Raw genomic sequence first — 18,569 nt, 5'->3', positions numbered from 1 at the left:
ATTACTGCATGAAAAGCACAAGGAGTGGACACATTTCATTGTTTGGAACACTGCTTTTCACTACAGCTCTTTGCATGTAAAAACTTTGCTCTTCTCCACAGCTGGCTGACGGACACGCAAAAGCGCAAGCAAGAGTGGCCACAGACCCACTATGCCGGCCTTTGTACACTCTCTCCATCTAATGATAGAGAGGAAGGATACATTCACTACTTCTAGCCTCCACTATTCAAATTCAGTATTTTCACAGTGTCCTAAAAGCTTCCTGAAAAGCCTTTACACTGTTTTCCAAAACGCTGCATCCAGAGCACAGTCAGGGACTGGAAGGACAGAGTAGATTTCCCCCATATGGACTTCTCTCTTCATTGGCTCCCAATTAAATCCCAAATAAAAATCCAAATACTTGCCCTCACACACAAGGTCTTGAATAATCACCACCAATTTTGTCTACAAGATCTCACAGTGCCATATCATCCCAACAGAGTGCTTTGCTCTCAGACTGCTGGCTTCCGAGGGGATTTTAAAGTGCAATGGAAGGCAGAGCCATCACTTTTCAGGCCCCTCTCTGTGGAACCAGCTCCCACTTTGTATTCAGGACACAAACACTTGCTCTCATTTTTGAATTAAGCGTAAAACCTTTTTGCCAAAGTCCAATAACTTGAAAGAGGAGCCAAAGACGTCCTCGTCCCAGATTCGTCCCAAGACAGATTCACACCTATTCTCACCTTGTCTGCTGTGACCTGAAGAACTCACGTGACCATTGCGACTCTCAAGGTGCTAAAAATCACGCAAGAGTTTAAATGCGTGAGAGGCCACACTTGAGTAGCAAAGAAGCTTTGCTGATGAGATTAAATGTGCAGTTGCATGAAAGCACTAGTCTTTTTAGTGATCTACCTTTTGACCAGTTTAGAACCTGACAAGCGAGTAATCACAATGCCCACCTTGTTAATTGTCCTGAAAATCTGTATAAGCCGGACAATGAATCAGTGATGTTGTAGTCTTTCACAGCGATGGTGGTATAGTGGCGAGCATAGCTGCCTTCCAAGCAGTTGACCCGGGTTCGATTCCCGGCCATCGCAGTTGCCACTCTCAGTGCTGTTCAAGCATGTGGGCTGCGTACTATTTTACACTAAAAACGTTCTCCGCTCTTTCTGCAAATGCTTACAATGTCAGGCCAGGTGCATTCTTCATCGGCCTCGCTGCTACCGTTTGCTGTGTAAAGACACTGTTCAAACAGGCTTTGACTTCTCATCACTTCATACCTATACCTTCTTACATGAAACTGGGATTGGACACGCTACTTCTTCATAAAGACACCCAGTCCCACTTTAAATATTGTGCTGAATGTTTGGAATGAAGATAACATTTTACTAACCATGTACTGATCAGCTCTTTGCGGTGGCAAAATCATCAGCTGTGTGTGTTACTGTTCATGCAAACAAGCACGCTAATGTCAGCCAGCTAGCTTCAACCGCAGCTGTGCTGCACCAATCTCACGGAACTGCAAAACCACAAGCTTTCGCACCAAAGTCATGCAGCTACCGCATTTACAATCCAGCGTGGCCGTTGTTGTGCACATCCTACTTGAAAGATGTGTGGCGTAGGACTTGGAAGACGTATGTCTTTCGAGTATGTAGTTCCACAGCCCAATGTGGTTGTTGTGGCCGAGCGGTCAAGGCGATGGACTAGAAATCCATTGGGGTCTCCCCGCACAGGTTCGAATCCTGTCGACAACGGTCAGCTGTTTTGCGCCAGTCCAGACGTTGATTTGAGAAGAAGGCATGGAGATCACCTGAGAAGGTGCCAGGAGAAAGAGCCAGGCCTTTGCTTGTGAAAATAGAGCACGCAGAAGCAATGGACCCAGCTATGTCCTGACAAAATTAGGCACATATTCAGTAAACATGGCATCCTTCAATTGGTCTCTTAGCCACCCCACACGTTCCCCCGTGTAGTCGTCCAGGATCCAGTCTGAGTACCGCCAATGACTCATGCGTCTGACAAATGCTGATTGCTTTGCAAGAGGACTGGGATCGGGATTGGAGGCACAGCGGATTTCACCGGGAATGGGACAACAGCAGAAATAGCTTCAAACATTACTGCATGAAAAGCACAAGGAGTGGACACATTTCATTGTTTGGAACACTGCTTTTCACTACAGCTCTTTGCATGTAAAAACTTTGCTCTTCTCCACAGCTGGCTGACAGACACGCAAAAGCGCAAGCAAGAGTGGCCACAGACCCACTATGCCGGCCTTTGTACACTCTCTCCATCTAATGATAGAGAGGAAGGATACATTCACTACTTCTAGCCTCCACTATTCAAATTCAGTATTTTCACAGTGTCCTAAAAGCTTCCTGAAAAGCCTTTACACTGTTTTCCAAAACGCTGCATCCAGAGCACAGTCAGGGACTGGAAGGACAGAGTAGATTTCCCCCATATGGACTTCTCTCTTCATTGGCTCCCAATTAAATCCCAAATAAAAATCCAAATACTTGCCCTCACACACAAGGTCTTGAATAATCACCACCAATTTTGTCTACAAGATCTCACAGTGCCATATCATCCCAACAGAGTGCTTTGCTCTCAGACTGCTGGCTTCCGAGGGGATTTTAAAGTGCAATGGAAGGCAGAGCCATCACTTTTCAGGCCCCTCTCTGTGGAACCAGCTCCCACTTTGTATTCGGGACACAGACACTTGCTCTCATTTTTGAATTAAGCGTAAAACCTTTTTGCCAAAGTCCAATAACTTGAAAGAGGAGCCAAAGACGTCCTCGTCCCAGATTCGTCCCAAGACAGATTCACACCTATTCTCACCTTGTCTGCTGTGACCTGAAGAACTCGCGTGACCATTGCGACTCTCAAGGTGCTAAAAATCACGCAAGAGTTTAAATGCGTGAGAGGCCACACTTGAGTAGCAAAGAAGCTTTGCTGATGAGATTAAATGTGCAGTTGCATGAAAGCACTAGTCTTTTTAGTGATCTACCTTTTGACCAGTTTAGAACCTGACAAGCGAGTAATCACAATGCCCACCTTGTTAATTGTCCTGAAAATCTGTATAAGCCGGACAATGAATCAGTGATGTTGTAGTCTTTCACAGCGATGGTGGTATAGTGGCGAGCATAGCTGCCTTCCAAGCAGTTGACCCGGGTTCGATTCCCGGCCATCGCAGTTGCCATTCGCAGTGCTGTTCAAGCATGTGGGCTGCGTACTATTTTACACTAAAAACGTTCTCCGCTCTTTCTGCAAATGCTTACAATGTCAGGCCAGGTGCATTCTTCATCGGCCTCGCTGCTACCGTTTGCTGTGTAAAGACACTGTTCAAACAGGCTTTGACTTCTCATCACTTCATACCTATACCTTCTTACATGAAACTGGGATTGGACACGCTACTTCTTCATAAAGACACCCAGTCCCACTTTAAATATTGTGCTGAATGTTTGGAATGAAGATAACATTTTACTAACCATGTACTGATCAGCTCTTTGCGGTGGCAAAATCATCAGCTGTGTGTGTTACTGTTCATGCAAACAAGCACGCTAATGTCAGCCAGCTAGCTTCAACCGCAGCTGTGCTGCACCAATCTCACGGAACTGCAAAACCACAAGTTTTCGCACCAAAGTCATGCAGCTACCGCATTTACAATCCAGCGTGGCCGTTGTTGTGCACATCCTACTTGAAAGATGTGTGGCGTAGGACTTGGAAGACGTATGTCTTTCGAGTATGTATTTCCACAGCCCAATGTGGTTGTTGTGGCCGAGCGGTCAAGGCGATGGACTAGAAATCCATTGGGGTCTCCCCGCACAGGTTCGAATCCTGTCGACAACGGTCAGCTGTTTTGCGCCAGTCCAGACGTTGATTTGAGAAGAAGGCATGGAGATCACCTGAGAAGGTGCCAGGAGAAAGAGCCAGGCCTTTGCTTGTGAAAATAGAGCACGCAGAAGCAATGGACCCAGCTATGTCCTGACAAAATTAGGCACATATTCAGTAAACATGGCATCCTTCAATTGGTCTCTTAGCCACCCCACACGTTCCCCCGTGTAGTCGTCCAGGATCCAGTCTGAGTACCGCCAATGACTCATGCGTCTGACAAATGCTGATTGCTTTGCAAGAGGATCGGGATTGGAGGCACAGCGGATTTCACCGGGAATGGGACAACAGCAGAAATAGCTTCAAACATTACTGCATGAAAAGCACAAGGAGTGGACACATTTCATTGTTTGGAACACTGCTTTTCACTACAGCTCTTTGCATGTAAAAACTTTGCTCTTCTCCACAGCTGGCTGACAGACACGCAAAAGCGCAAGCAAGAGTGGCCACAGACCCACTATGCCGGCCTTTGTACACTCTCTCCATCTAATGATAGAGAGGAAGGATACATTCACTACTTCTAGCCTCCACTATTCAAATTCAGTATTTTCACAGTGTCCTAAAAGCTTCCTGAAAAGCCTTTACACTGTTTTCCAAAACGCTGCATCCAGAGCACAGTCAGGGACTGGAAGGACAGAGTAGATTTCCCCCATATGGACTTCTCTCTTCATTGGCTCCCAATTAAATCCCAAATAAAAATCCAAATACTTGCCCTCACACACAAGGTCTTGAATAATCACCACCAATTTTGTCTACAAGATCTCACAGTGCCATATCATCCCAACAGAGTGCTTTGCTCTCAGACTGCTGGCTTCCGAGGGGATTTTAAAGTGCAATGGAAGGCAGAGCCATCACTTTTCAGGCCCCTCTCTGTGGAACCAGCTCCCACTTTGTATTCGGGACACAGACACTTGCTCTCATTTTTGAATTAAGCGTAAAACCTTTTTGCCAAAGTCCAATAACTTGAAAGAGGAGCCAAAGACGTCCTCGTCCCAGATTCGTCCCAAGACAGATTCACACCTATTCTCACCTTGTCTGCTGTGACCTGAAGAACTCGCGTGACCATTGCGACTCTCAAGGTGCTAAAAATCACGCAAGAGTTTAAATGCGTGAGAGGCCACACTTGAGTAGCAAAGAAGCTTTGCTGATGAGATTAAATGTGCAGTTGCATGAAAGCACTAGTCTTTTTAGTGATCTACCTTTTGACCAGTTTAGAACCTGACAAGCGAGTAATCACAATGCCCACCTTGTTAATTGTCCTGAAAATCTGTATAAGCCGGACAATGAATCAGTGATGTTGTAGTCTTTCACAGCGATGGTGGTATAGTGGCGAGCATAGCTGCCTTCCAAGCAGTTGACCCGGGTTCGATTCCCGGCCATCGCAGTTGCCATTCGCAGTGCTGTTCAAGCATGTGGGCTGCGTACTATTTTACACTAAAAACGTTCTCCGCTCTTTCTGCAAATGCTTACAATGTCAGGCCAGGTGCATTCTTCATCGGCCTCGCTGCTACCGTTTGCTGTGTAAAGACACTGTTCAAACAGGCTTTGACTTCTCATCACTTCATACCTATACCTTCTTACATGAAACTGGGATTGGACACGCTACTTCTTCATAAAGACACCCAGTCCCACTTTAAATATTGTGCTGAATGTTTGGAATGAAGATAACATTTTACTAACCATGTACTGATCAGCTCTTTGCGGTGGCAAAATCATCAGCTGTGTGTGTTACTGTTCATGCAAACAAGCACGCTAATGTCAGCCAGCTAGCTTCAACCGCAGCTGTGCTGCACCAATCTCACGGAACTGCAAAACCACAAGCTTTCGCACCAAAGTCATGCAGCTACCGCATTTACAATCCAGCGTGGCCGTTGTTGTGCACATCCTACTTGAAAGATGTGTGGCGTAGGACTTGGAAGACGTATGTCTTTCGAGTATGTATTTCCACAGCCCAATGTGGTTGTTGTTGCCGAGCGGTCAAGGCGATGGACTAGAAATCCATTGGGGTCTCCCCGCACAGGTTCGAATCCTGTCGACAACGGTCAGCTGTTTTGCGCCAGTCCAGACGTTGATTTGAGAAGAAGGCATGGAGATCACCTGAGAAGGTGCCAGGAGAAAGAGCCAGGCCTTTGCTTGTGAAAATAGAGCACGCAGAAGCAATGGACCCAGCTATGTCCTGACAAAATTAGGCACATATTCAGTAAACATGGCATCCTTCAATTGGTCTCTTAGCCACCCCACACGTTCCCCCGTGTAGTCGTCCAGGATCCAGTCTGAGTACCGCCAATGACTCATGCGTCTGACAAATGCTGATTGCTTTGCAAGAGGATCGGGATTGGAGGCACAGCGGATTTCACCGGGAATGGGACAACAGCAGAAATAGCTTCAAACATTACTGCATGAAAAGCACAAGGAGTGGACACATTTCATTGTTTGGAACACTGCTTTTCACTACAGCTCTTTGCATGTAAAAACTTTGCTCTTCTCCACAGCTGGCTGACGGACACGCAAAAGCGCAAGCAAGAGTGGCCACAGACCCACTATGCCGGCCTTTGTACACTCTCTCCATCTAATGATAGAGAGGAAGGATACATTCACTACTTCTAGCCTCCACTATTCAAATTCAGTATTTTCACAGTGTCCTAAAAGCTTCCTGAAAAGCCTTTACACTGTTTTCCAAAACGCTGCATCCAGAGCACAGTCAGGGACTGGAAGGACAGAGTAGATTTCCCCCATATGGACTTCTCTCTTCATTGGCTCCCAATTAAATCCCAAATAAAAATCCAAATACTTGCCCTCACACACAAGGTCTTGAATAATCACCACCAATTTTGTCTACAAGATCTCACAGTGCCATATCATCCCAACAGAGTGCTTTGCTCTCAGACTGCTGGCTTCCGAGGGGATTTTAAAGTGCAATGGAAGGCAGAGCCATCACTTTTCAGGCCCCTCTCTGTGGAACCAGCTCCCACTTTGTATTCAGGACACAAACACTTGCTCTCATTTTTGAATTAAGCGTAAAACCTTTTTGCCAAAGTCCAATAACTTGAAAGAGGAGCCAAAGACGTCCTCGTCCCAGATTCGTCCCAAGACAGATTCACACCTATTCTCACCTTGTCTGCTGTGACCTGAAGAACTCGCGTGACCATTGCGACTCTCAAGGTGCTAAAAATCACGCAAGAGTTTAAATGCGTGAGAGGCCACACTTGAGTAGCAAAGAAGCTTTGCTGATGAGATTAAATGTGCAGTTGCATGAAAGCACTAGTCTTTTTAGTGATCTACCTTTTGACCAGTTTAGAACCTGACAAGCGAGTAATCACAATGCCCACCTTGTTAATTGTCCTGAAAATCTGTATAAGCCGGACAATGAATCAGTGATGTTGTAGTCTTTCACAGCGATGGTGGTATAGTGGCGAGCATAGCTGCCTTCCAAGCAGTTGACCCGGGTTCGATTCCCGGCCATCGCAGTTGCCATTCGCAGTGCTGTTCAAGCATGTGGGCTGCGTACTATTTTACACTAAAAACGTTCTCCGCTCTTTCTGCAAATGCTTACAATGTCAGGCCAGGTGCATTCTTCATCGGCCTCGCTGCTACCGTTTGCTGTGTAAAGACACTGTTCAAACAGGCTTTGACTTCTCATCACTTCATACCTATACCTTCTTACATGAAACTGGGATTGGACACGCTACTTCTTCATAAAGACACCCAGTCCCACTTTAAATATTGTGCTGAATGTTTGGAATGAAGATAACATTTTACTAACCATGTACTGATCAGCTCTTTGCGGTGGCAAAATCATCAGCTGTGTGTGTTACTGTTCATGCAAACAAGCAAGCTAATGTCAGCCAGCTAGCTTCAACCGCAGCTGTGCTGCACCAATCTCACGGAACTGCAAAACCACAAGCTTTCGCACCAAAGTCATGCAGCTACCGCATTTACAATCCAGCGTGGCCGTTGTTGTGCACATCCTACTTGAAAGATGTGTGGCGTAGGACTTGGAAGACGTATGTCTTTCGAGTATGTATTTCCACAGCCCAATGTGGTTGTTGTGGCCGAGCGGTCAAGGCGATGGACTAGAAATCCATTGGGGTCTCCCCGCACAGGTTCGAATCCTGTCGACAACGGTCAGCTGTTTTGCGCCAGTCCAGACGTTGATTTGAGAAGAAGGCATGGAGATCACCTGAGAAGGTGCCAGGAGAAAGAGCCAGGCCTTTGCTTGTGAAAATAGAGCACGCAGAAGCAATGGACCCAGCTATGTCCTGACAAAATTAGGCACATATTCAGTAAACATGGCATCCTTCAATTGGTCTCTTAGCCACCCCACACGTTCCCCCGTGTAGTCGTCCAGGATCCAGTCTGAGTACCGCCAATGACTCATGCGTCTGACAAATGCTGATTGCTTTGCAAGAGGATCGGGATTGGAGGCACAGCGGATTTCACCGGGAATGGGACAACAGCAGAAATAGCTTCAAACATTACTGCATGAAAAGCACAAGGAGTGGACACATTTCATTGTTTGGAACACTGCTTTTCACTACAGCTCTTTGCATGTAAAAACTTTGCTCTTCTCCACAGCTGGCTGACAGACACGGAAAAAGCGCAAGCAAGAATGGCCACAGACCCACTATGCCGGCCTTTGTACACTCTCTCCATCTAATGATAGAGAGGAAGGATACATTCACTACTTCTAGCCTCCACTATTCAAATTCAGTATTTTCACAGTGTCCTAAAAGCTTCCTGAAAAGCCTTTACACTGTTTTCCAAAACGCTGCATCCAGAGCACAGTCAGGGACTGGAAGGACAGAGTAGATTTCCCCCATATGGACTTCTCTCTTCATTGGCTCCCAATTAAATCCCAAATAAAAATCCAAATACTTGCCCTCACACACAAGGTCTTGAATAATCACCACCAATTTTGTCTACAAGATCTCACAGTGCCATATCATCCCAACAGAGTGCTTTGCTCTCAGACTGCTGGCTTCCGAGGGGATTTTAAAGTGCAATGGAAGGCAGAGCCATCACTTTTCAGGCCCCTCTCTGTGGAACCAGCTCCCACTTTGTATTCGGGACACAGACACTTGCTCTCATTTTTGAATTAAGCGTAAAACCTTTTTGCCAAAGTCCAATAACTTGAAAGAGGAGCCAAAGACGTCCTCGTCCCAGATTCGTCCCAAGACAGATTCACACCTATTCTCACCTTGTCTGCTGTGACCTGAAGAACTCGCGTGACCATTGCGACTCTCAAGGTGCTAAAAATCACGCAAGAGTTTAAATGCGTGAGAGGCCACACTTGAGTAGCAAAGAAGCTTTGCTGATGAGATTAAATGTGCAGTTGCATGAAAGCACTAGTCTTTTTAGTGATCTACCTTTTGACCAGTTTAGAACCTGACAAGCGAGTAATCACAATGCCCACCTTGTTAATTGTCCTGAAAATCTGTATAAGCCGGACAATGAATCAGTGATGTTGTAGTCTTTCACAGCGATGGTGGTATAGTGGCGAGCATAGCTGCCTTCCAAGCAGTTGACCCGGGTTCGATTCCCGGCCATCGCAGTTGCCATTCGCAGTGCAGTTCAAGCATGTGGCCTGCGTACTATTTTACACTAAAAACGTTCTCCGCTCTTTCTGCAAATGCTTACAATGTCAGGCCAGGTGCATTCTTCATCGGCCTCGCTGCTACCGTTTGCTGTGTAAAGACACTGTTCAAACAGGCTTTGACTTCTCATCACTTCATACCTATACCTTCTTACATGAAACTGGGATTGGACACGCTACTTCTTCATAAAGACACCCAGTCCCACTTTAAATATTGTGCTGAATGTTTGGAATGAAGATAACATTTTACTAACCATGTACTGATCAGCTCTTTGCGGTGGCAAAATCATCAGCTGTGTGTGTTACTGTTCATGCAAACAAGCACGCTAATGTCAGCCAGCTAGCTTCAACCGCAGCTGTGCTGCACCAATCTCACGGAACTGCAAAACCACAAGCTTTCGCACCAAAGTCATGCAGCTACCGCATTTACAATCCAGCGTGGCCGTTGTTGTGCACATCCTACTTGAAAGATGTGTGGCGTAGGACTTGGAAGACGTATGTCTTTCGAGTATGTATTTCCACAGCCCAATGTGGTTGTTGTGGCCGAGCGGTCAAGGCGATGGACTAGAAATCCATTGGGGTCTCCCCGCACAGGTTCGAATCCTGTCGACAACGGTCAGCTGTTTTGCGCCAGTCCAGACGTTGATTTGAGAAGAAGGCATGGAGATCACCTGAGAAGGTGCCAGGAGAAAGAGCCAGGCCTTTGCTTGTGAAAATAGAGCACGCAGAAGCAATGGACCCAGCTATGTCCTGACAAAATTAGGCACATATTCAGTAAACATGGCATCCTTCAATTGGTCTCTTAGCCACCCCACACGTTCCCCCGTGTAGTCGTCCAGGATCCAGTCTGAGTACCGCCAATGACTCATGCGTCTGACAAATGCTTATTGCTTTGCAAGAGGATCGGGATTGGAGGCACAGCGGATTTCACCGGGAATGGGACAACAGCAGAAATAGCTTCAAACATTACTGCATGAAAAGCACAAGGAGTGGACACATTTCATTGTTTGGAACACTGCTTTTCACTACAGCTCTTTGCATGTAAAAACTTTGCTCTTCTCCACAGCTGGCTGACAGACACGCAAAAGCGCAAGCAAGAGTGGCCACAGACCCACTATGCCAGCCTTTGTACACTCTCTCCATCTAATGATAGAGAGGGAGGATACATTCACTACTTCTAGCCTCCACTATTCAAATTCAGTATTTTCACAGTGTCCTAAAAGCTTCCTGAAAAGCCTTTACACTGTTTTCCAAAACGCTGCATCCAGAGCACAGTCAGGGACTGGAAGGACAGAGTAGATTTCCCCCATATGGACTTCTCTCTTCATTGGCTCCCAATTAAATCCCAAATAAAAATCCAAATACTTGCCCTCACACACAAGGTCTTGAATAATCACCACCAATTTTGTCTACAAGATCTCACAGTGCCATATCATCCCAACAGAGTGCTTTGCTCTCAGACTGCTGGCTTCCGAGGGGATTTTAAAGTGCAATGGAAGGCAGAGCCATCACTTTTCAGGCCCCTCTCTGTGGAACCAGCTCCCACTTTGTATTCGGGACACAGACACTTGCTCTCATTTTTTAATTAAGCGTAAAACCTTTTTGCCAAAGTCCAATAACTTGAAAGAGGAGCCAAAGACGTCCTCGTCCCAGATTCGTCCCAAGACAGATTCACACCTATTCTCACCTTGTCTGCTGTGACCTGAAGAACTCGCGTGACCATTGCGACTCTCAAGGTGCTAAAAATCACGCAAGAGTTTAAATGCGTGAGAGGCCACACTTGAGTAGCAAAGAAGCTTTGCTGATGAGATTAAATGTGCAGTTGCATGAAAGCACTAGTCTTTTTAGTGATCTACCTTTTGACCAGTTTAGAACCTGACAAGCGAGTAATCACAATGCCCACCTTGTTAATTGTCCTGAAAATCTGTATAAGCCGGACAATGAATCGGTGATGTTGTAGCCTTTCACAGCGATGGTGGTATAGTGGCGAGCATAGCTGCCTTCCAAGCAGTTGACCCGGGTTCAATTCCCGGCCATCGCAGTTGCCACTCGCAGTGCTGTTGAAGCATGTGGGCTGCGTACTATTTTACACTAAAAACGTTCTCCGCTCTTTCTGCAAATGCTTACAATGTCAGGCCAGGTGCATTCTTCATCGGCCTCGCTGCTACCGTTTGCTGTGGAAAGACACTGTTCACACAGGCTTTGAGTTCTCATCACTTCATACCTATACCTTCTTACATGAAACTGGGATTGGACACGCTACTTCTTCATAAAGACACCCAGTCCCACTTTAAATATTGTGCTGAATGTTTGGAATGAAGATAACATTTTACTAACCATGTACTGATCAGCTCTTTGCAGTGGCAAAATCATCAGCTGTGTGTGTTACTGTTCATGCAAACAAGCAAGCTAATGTCAGCCAGTTAGCTTCAACCGCAGCTGTGCTGCACCAATCTCACGGAACTGCAAAACCACAAGCTTTCGCACCAAAGTCATGCAGCTACCGCATTTACAATCCAGCGTGGCCGTTGTTGTGCACATCCTACTTGAAAGATGTGTGGCGTAGGACTTGGAAGACGTATGTCTTTCGAGTATGTAGTTCCACAGCCCAATGTGGTTGTTGTGGCCGAGCGGTCAAGGCGATGGACTAGAAATCCATTGGGGTCTCCCCGCACAGGTTCGAATCCTGTCGACAACGGTCAGCTGTTTTGCGCCAGTCCAGACGTTGATTTGAGAAGAAGGCATGGAGATCACCTGAGAAGGTGCCAGGAGAAAGAGCCAGGCCTTTGCTTGTGAAAATAGAGCACGCAGAAGCAATGGACCCAGCTATGTCCTGACAAAATTAGGCACATATTCAGTAAACATGGCATCCTTCAATTGGTCTCTTAGCCACCCCACACGTTCCCCCGTGTAGTCGTCCAGGATCCAGTCTGAGTACCGCCAATGACTCATGCGTCTGACAAATGCTGATTGCTTTGCAAGAGGATCGGGATTGGAGGCACAGCGGATTTCACCGGGAATGGGACAACAGCAGAAATAGCTTCAAACATTACTGCATGAAAAGCACAAGGAGTGGACACATTTCATTGTTTGGAACACTGCTTTTCACTACAGCTCTTTGCATGTAAAAACTTTGCTCTTCTCCACAGCTGGCTGACGGACACGCAAAAGCGCAAGCAAGAGTGGCCACAGACCCACTATGCCGGCCTTTGTACACTCTCTCCATCTAATGATAGAGAGGAAGGATACATTCACTACTTCTAGCCTCCACTATTCAAATTCAGTATTTTCACAGTGTCCTAAAAGCTTCCTGAAAAGCCTTTACACTGTTTTCCAAAACGCTGCATCCAGAGCACAGTCAGGGACTGGAAGGACAGAGTAGATTTCCCCCATATGGACTTCTCTCTTCATTGGCTCCCAATTAAATCCCAAATAAAAATCCAAATACTTGCCCTCACACACAAGGTCTTGAATAATCACCACCAATTTTGTCTACAAGATCTCACAGTGCCATATCATCCCAACAGAGTGCTTTGCTCTCAGACTGCTGGCTTCCGAGGGGATTTTAAAGTGCAATGGAAGGCAGAGCCATCACTTTTCAGGCCCCTCTCTGTGGAACCAGCTCCCACTTTGTATTCAGGACACAAACACTTGCTCTCATTTTTGAATTAAGCGTAAAACCTTTTTGCCAAAGTCCAATAACTTGAAAGAGGAGCCAAAGACGTCCTCGTCCCAGATTCGTCCCAAGACAGATTCACACCTATTCTCACCTTGTCTGCTGTGACCTGAAGAACTCGCGTGACCATTGCGACTCTCAAGGTGCTAAAAATCACGCAAGAGTTTAAATGCGTGAGAGGCCACACTTGAGTAGCAAAGAAGCTTTGCTGATGAGATTAAATGTGCAGTTGCATGAAAGCACTAGTCTTTTTAGTGATCTACCTTTTGACCAGTTTAGAACCTGACAAGCGAGTAATCACAATGCCCACCTTGTTAATTGTCCTGAAAATCTGTATAAGCCGGACAATGAATCAGTGATGTTGTAGTCTTTCACAGCGATGGTGGTATAGTGGCGAGCATAGCTGCCTTCCAAGCAGTTGACCCGGGTTCGATTCCCAGCCATCGCAGTTGCCACTCGCAGTGCTGTTCAAGCATGTGGGCTGCGTACTATTTTACACTAAAAACGTTCTCCGCTCTTTCTGCAAATGCTTACAATGTCAGGCCAGGTGCATTCTTCATCGGCCTCGCTGCTACCGTTTGCTGTGTAAAGACACTGTTCAAACAGGCTTTGACTTCTCATCACTTCATACCTATACCTTCTTACATAAAACTGGGATTGGACACGCTACTTCTTCATAAAGACACCCAGTCCCACTTTAAATATTGTGCTGAATGTTTGGAATGAAGATAACATTTTACTAACCATGTACTGATCAGCTCTTTGCGGTGGCAAAATCATCAGCTGTGTGTGTTACTGTTCATGCAAACAAGCACGCTAATGTCAGCCAGCTAGCTTCAACCGCAGCTGTGCTGCACCAATCTCACGGAACTGCAAAACCACAAGCTTTCGCACCAAAGTCATGCAGCTACCGCATTTACAATCCAGCGTGGCCGTTGTTGTGCACATCCTACTTGAAAGATGTGTGGCGTAGGACTTGGAAGACGTATGTCTTTCGAGTATGTATTTCCACAGCCCAATGTGGTTGTTGTGGCCGAGCGGTCAAGGCGATGGACTAGAAATCCATTGGGGTCTCCCCGCACAGGTTCGAATCCTGTCGACAACGGTCAGCTGTTTTGCGCCAGTCCAGACGTTGATTTGAGAAGAAGGCATGGAGATCACCTGAGAAGGTGCCAGGAGAAAGAGCCAGGCCTTTGCTTGTGAAAATAGAGCACGCAGAAGCAATGGACCCAGCTATGTCCTGACAAAATTAGGCACATATTCAGTAAACATGGCATCCTTCAATTGGTCTCTTAGCCACCCCACACGTTCCCCCGTGTAGTCGTCCAGGATCCAGTCTGAGTACCGCCAATGACTCATGCGTCTGACAAATGCTGATTGCTTTGCAAGAGGATCGGGATTGGAGGCACAGCGGATTTCACCGGGAATGGGACAACAGCAGAAATAGCTTCAAACATTACTGCATGAAAAGCACAAGGAGTGGACACATTTCATTGTTTGGAACACTGCTTTTCACTACAGCTCTTTGCATGTAAAAACTTTGCTCTTCTCCACAGCTGGCTGACGGACACGCAAAAGCGCAAGCAAGAGTGGCCACAGACCCACTATGCCGGCCTTTGTACACTCTCTCCATCTAATGATAGAGAGGAAGGATACATTCACTACTTCTAGCCTCCACTATTCAAATTCAGTATTTTCACAGTGTCCTAAAAGCTTCCTGAAAAGCCTTTACACTGTTTTCCAAAACGCTGCATCCAGAGCACAGTCAGGGACTGGAAGGACAGAGTAGATTTCCCCCATATGGACTTCTCTCTTCATTGGCTCCCAATTAAATCCCAAATAAAAATCCAAATACTTGCCCTCACACACAAGGTCTTGAATAATCACCACCAATTTTGTCTACAAGATCTCACAGTGCCATATCATCCCAACAGAGTGCTTTGCTCTCAGACTGCTGGCTTCCGAGGGGATTTTAAAGTGCAATGGAAGGCAGAGCCATCACTTTTCAGGCCCCTCTCTGTGGAACCAGCTCCCACTTTGTATTCGGGACACAGACACTTGCTCTCATTTTTGAATTAAGCGTAAAACCTTTTTGCCAAAGTCCAATAACTTGAAAGAGGAGCCAAAGACGTCCTCGTCCCAGATTCGTCCCAAGACAGATTCACACCTATTCTCACCTTGTCTGCTGTGACCTGAAGAACTCGCGTGACCATTGCGACTCTCAAGGTGCTAAAAATCACGCAAGAGTTTAAATGCGTGAGAGGCCACACTTGAGTAGCAAAGAAGCTTTGCTGATGAGATTAAATGTGCAGTTGCATGAAAGCACTAGTCTTTTTAGTGATCTACCTTTTGACCAGTTTAGAACCTGACAAGCGAGTAATCACAATGCCCACCTTGTTAATTGTCCTGAAAATCTGTATAAGCCGGACAATGAATCGGTGATGTTGTAGCCTTTCACAGCGATGGTGGTATAGTGGCGAGCATAGCTGCCTTCCAAGCAGTTGACCCGGGTTCAATTCCCGGCCATCGCAGTTACCACTCGCAGTGCTGTTGAAGCATGTGGGCTGCGTACTATTTTACACTAAAAACGTTCTCCGCTCTTTCTGCAAATGCTTACAATGTCAGGCCAGGTGCATTCTTCATCGGCCTCGCTGCTACCGTTTGCTGTGGAAAGACACTGTTCACACAGGCTTTGAGTTCTCATCACTTCATACCTATACCTTCTTACATGAAACTGGGATTGGACACGCTACTTCTTCATAAAGACACCCAGTCCCACTTTAAATATTGTGCTGAATGTTTGGAATGAAGATAACATTTTACTAACCATGTACTGATCAGCTCTTTGCAGTGGCAAAATCATCAGCTGTGTGTGTTACTGTTCATGCAAACAAGCAAGCTAATGTCAGCCAGTTAGCTTCAACCGCAGCTGTGCTGCACCAATCTCACGGAACTGCAAAACCACAAGCTTTCGCACCAAAGTCATGCAGCTACCGCATTTACAATCCAGCGTGGCCGTTGTTGTGCACATCCTACTTGAAAGATGTGTGGCGTAGGACTTGGAAGACGTATGTCTTTCGAGTATGTAGTTCCACAGCCCAATGTGGTTGTTGTGGCCGAGCGGTCAAGGCGATGGACTAGAAATCCATTGGGTCTCCCCGCACAGGTTCGAATCCTGTCGACAACGGTCAGCTGTTTTGCGCCAGTCCAGACGTTGATTTGAGAAGAAGGCATGGAGATCACCTGAGAAGGTGCCAGGAGAAAGAGCCAGGCCTTTGCTTGTGAAAATAGAGCACGCAGAAGCAATGGACCCAGCTATGTCCTGACAAAATTAGGCACATATTCAGTAAACATGGCATCCTTCAATTGGTCTCTTAGCCACCCCACACGTTCCCCCGTGTAGTCGTCCAGGATCCAGTCTGAGTACCGCCAATGACTCATGCGTCTGACAAATGCTGATTGCTTTGCAAGAGGATCGGGATTGGAGGCACAGCGGATTTCACCGGGAATGGGACAACAGCAGAAATAGCTTCAAACATTACTGCATGAAAAGCACAAGGAGTGGACACATTTCATTGTTTGGAACACTGCTTTTCACTACAGCTCTTTGCATGTAAAAACTTTGCTCTTCTCCACAGCTGGCTGACGGACACGCAAAAGCGCAAGCAAGAGTGGCCACAGACCCACTATGCCGGCCTTTGTACACTCTCTCCATCTAATGATAGAGAGGAAGGATACATTCACTACTTCTAGCCTCCACTATTCAAATTCAGTATTTTCACAGTGTCCTAAAAGCTTCCTGAAAAGCCTTTACACTGTTTTCCAAAACGCTGCATCCAGAGCACAGTCAGGGACTGGAAGGACAGAGTAGATTTCCCCCATATGGACTTCTCTCTTCATTGGCTCCCAATTAAATCCCAAATAAAAATCCAAATACTTGCCCTCACACACAAGGTCTTGAATAATCACCACCAATTTTGTCTACAAGATCTCACAGTGCCATATCATCCCAACAGAGTGCTTTGCTCTCAGACTGCTGGCTTCCGAGGGGATTTTAAAGTGCAATGGAAGGCAGAGCCATCACTTTTCAGGCCCCTCTCTGTGGAACCAGCTCCCACTTTGTATTCGGGACACAGACACTTGCTCTCATTTTTGAATTAAGCGTAAAACCTTTTTGCCAAAGTCCAATAACTTGAAAGAGGAGCCAAAGACGTCCTCGTCCCAGATTCGTCCCAAGACAGATTCACACCTATTCTCACCTTGTCTGCTGTGACCTGAAGAACTCGCGTGACCATTGCGACTCTCAAGGTGCTAAAAATCACGCAAGAGTTTAAATGCGTGAGAGGCCACACTTGAGTAGCAAAGAAGCTTTGCTGATGAGATTAAATGTGCAGTTGCATGAAAGCACTAGTCTTTTTAGTGATCTACCTTTTGACCAGTTTAGAACCTGACAAGCGAGTAATCACAATGCCCACCTTGTTAATTGTCCTGAAAATCTGTATAAGCCGGACAATGAATCGGTGATGTTGCAGCCTTTCACAGCGATGGTGGTATAGTGGCGAGCATAGCTGCCTTCCAAGCAGTTGACCCGGGTTCAATTCCCGGCCATCGCAGTTGCCACTCGCAGTGCTGTTGAAGCATGTGGGCTGCGTACTATTTTACACTAAAAACGTTCTCCGCTCTTTCTGCAAATGCTTACAATGTCAGGCCAGGTGCATTCTTCATCGGCCTCGCTGCTACCGTTTGCTGTGGAAAGACACTGTTCACACAGGCTTTGAGTTCTCATCACTTCATACCTATACCTTCTTACATGAAACTGGGATTGGACACGCTACTTCTTCATAAAGACACCCAGTCCCACTTTAAATATTGTGCTGAATGTTTGGAATGAAGATAACATTTTACTAACCATGTACTGATCAGCTCTTTGCAGTGGCAAAATCATCAGCTGTGTGTGTTACTGTTCATGCAAACAAGCAAGCTAATGTCAGCCAGTTAGCTTCAACCGCAGCTGTGCTGCACCAATCTCACGGAACTGCAAAACCACAAGCTTTCGCACCAAAGTCATGCAGCTACCGCATTTACAATCCAGCGTGGCCGTTGTTGTGCACATCCTACTTGAAAGATGTGTGGCGTAGGACTTGGAAGACGTATGTCTTTCGAGTATGTAGTTCCACAGCCCAATGTGGTTGTTGTGGCCGAGCGGTCAAGGCGATGGACTAGAAATCCATTGGGGTCTCCCCGCACAGGTTCGAATCCTGTCGACAACGGTCAGCTGTTTTGCGCCAGTCCAGACGTTGATTTGAGAAGAAGGCATGGAGATCACCTGAGAAGGTGCCAGGAGAAAGAGCCAGGCCTTTGCTTGTGAAAATAGAGCACGCAGAAGCAATGGACCCAGCTATGTCCTGACAAAATTAGGCACATATTCAGTAAACA

The 18,569-nt window shown here is 46.4% G+C and overlaps 18 non-coding genes across 18 annotated transcripts; all 18 read left to right on the top strand.

The window, feature by feature from the left end:
* The first annotated feature begins 1,004 nt into the window (after nucleotides 1-1,004).
* trnag-ucc (transfer RNA glycine (anticodon UCC)) lies at nucleotides 1,005-1,076 on the top strand. Its single transcript has one exon. It is a non-coding gene; the product is annotated as a tRNA-Gly (tRNA).
* A 575-nt stretch (nucleotides 1,077-1,651) lies between these two features.
* On the top strand, nucleotides 1,652-1,733 carry trnas-aga (transfer RNA serine (anticodon AGA)). Its single transcript has one exon. It is a non-coding gene; the product is annotated as a tRNA-Ser (tRNA).
* A 1,360-nt stretch (nucleotides 1,734-3,093) lies between these two features.
* Nucleotides 3,094-3,165, top strand: trnag-ucc (transfer RNA glycine (anticodon UCC)). The gene has a single exon. It is a non-coding gene; the product is annotated as a tRNA-Gly (tRNA).
* A 575-nt stretch (nucleotides 3,166-3,740) lies between these two features.
* Nucleotides 3,741-3,822, top strand: trnas-aga (transfer RNA serine (anticodon AGA)). The gene has a single exon. It is a non-coding gene; the product is annotated as a tRNA-Ser (tRNA).
* Nucleotides 3,823-5,176: 1,354 nt separating this feature from the next.
* trnag-ucc (transfer RNA glycine (anticodon UCC)) lies at nucleotides 5,177-5,248 on the top strand. The gene has a single exon. It is a non-coding gene; the product is annotated as a tRNA-Gly (tRNA).
* A 575-nt stretch (nucleotides 5,249-5,823) lies between these two features.
* On the top strand, nucleotides 5,824-5,905 carry trnas-aga (transfer RNA serine (anticodon AGA)). Its single transcript has one exon. It is a non-coding gene; the product is annotated as a tRNA-Ser (tRNA).
* Nucleotides 5,906-7,259: 1,354 nt separating this feature from the next.
* trnag-ucc (transfer RNA glycine (anticodon UCC)) lies at nucleotides 7,260-7,331 on the top strand. The gene has a single exon. It is a non-coding gene; the product is annotated as a tRNA-Gly (tRNA).
* A 575-nt stretch (nucleotides 7,332-7,906) lies between these two features.
* trnas-aga (transfer RNA serine (anticodon AGA)) lies at nucleotides 7,907-7,988 on the top strand. Its single transcript has one exon. It is a non-coding gene; the product is annotated as a tRNA-Ser (tRNA).
* Nucleotides 7,989-9,343: 1,355 nt separating this feature from the next.
* trnag-ucc (transfer RNA glycine (anticodon UCC)) lies at nucleotides 9,344-9,415 on the top strand. Its single transcript has one exon. It is a non-coding gene; the product is annotated as a tRNA-Gly (tRNA).
* A 575-nt stretch (nucleotides 9,416-9,990) lies between these two features.
* trnas-aga (transfer RNA serine (anticodon AGA)) lies at nucleotides 9,991-10,072 on the top strand. The gene has a single exon. It is a non-coding gene; the product is annotated as a tRNA-Ser (tRNA).
* A 1,354-nt stretch (nucleotides 10,073-11,426) lies between these two features.
* Nucleotides 11,427-11,498, top strand: trnag-ucc (transfer RNA glycine (anticodon UCC)). Its single transcript has one exon. It is a non-coding gene; the product is annotated as a tRNA-Gly (tRNA).
* Nucleotides 11,499-12,073: 575 nt separating this feature from the next.
* Nucleotides 12,074-12,155, top strand: trnas-aga (transfer RNA serine (anticodon AGA)). Its single transcript has one exon. It is a non-coding gene; the product is annotated as a tRNA-Ser (tRNA).
* A 1,354-nt stretch (nucleotides 12,156-13,509) lies between these two features.
* On the top strand, nucleotides 13,510-13,581 carry trnag-ucc (transfer RNA glycine (anticodon UCC)). The gene has a single exon. It is a non-coding gene; the product is annotated as a tRNA-Gly (tRNA).
* Nucleotides 13,582-14,156: 575 nt separating this feature from the next.
* On the top strand, nucleotides 14,157-14,238 carry trnas-aga (transfer RNA serine (anticodon AGA)). The gene has a single exon. It is a non-coding gene; the product is annotated as a tRNA-Ser (tRNA).
* Nucleotides 14,239-15,592: 1,354 nt separating this feature from the next.
* On the top strand, nucleotides 15,593-15,664 carry trnag-ucc (transfer RNA glycine (anticodon UCC)). The gene has a single exon. It is a non-coding gene; the product is annotated as a tRNA-Gly (tRNA).
* A 575-nt stretch (nucleotides 15,665-16,239) lies between these two features.
* On the top strand, nucleotides 16,240-16,320 carry trnas-aga (transfer RNA serine (anticodon AGA)). The gene has a single exon. It is a non-coding gene; the product is annotated as a tRNA-Ser (tRNA).
* Nucleotides 16,321-17,674: 1,354 nt separating this feature from the next.
* Nucleotides 17,675-17,746, top strand: trnag-ucc (transfer RNA glycine (anticodon UCC)). Its single transcript has one exon. It is a non-coding gene; the product is annotated as a tRNA-Gly (tRNA).
* Nucleotides 17,747-18,321: 575 nt separating this feature from the next.
* On the top strand, nucleotides 18,322-18,403 carry trnas-aga (transfer RNA serine (anticodon AGA)). The gene has a single exon. It is a non-coding gene; the product is annotated as a tRNA-Ser (tRNA).
* The last annotated feature ends 166 nt before the right edge of the window (nucleotides 18,404-18,569 follow it).

The sequence above is a fragment of the Copadichromis virginalis genome, linkage group LG9 (assembly GCF_057382275.1).
Source record: "Copadichromis virginalis isolate Kocher_CV1m ecotype Utaka linkage group LG9, C_Virginalis_male_GT1.1, whole genome shotgun sequence".
NCBI lineage: Eukaryota > Metazoa > Chordata > Actinopteri > Cichliformes > Cichlidae > Copadichromis > Copadichromis virginalis.
Note: the sequence above shows the minus strand (reverse complement) of the source record. Positions and strands in the feature narration are given on the sequence as shown.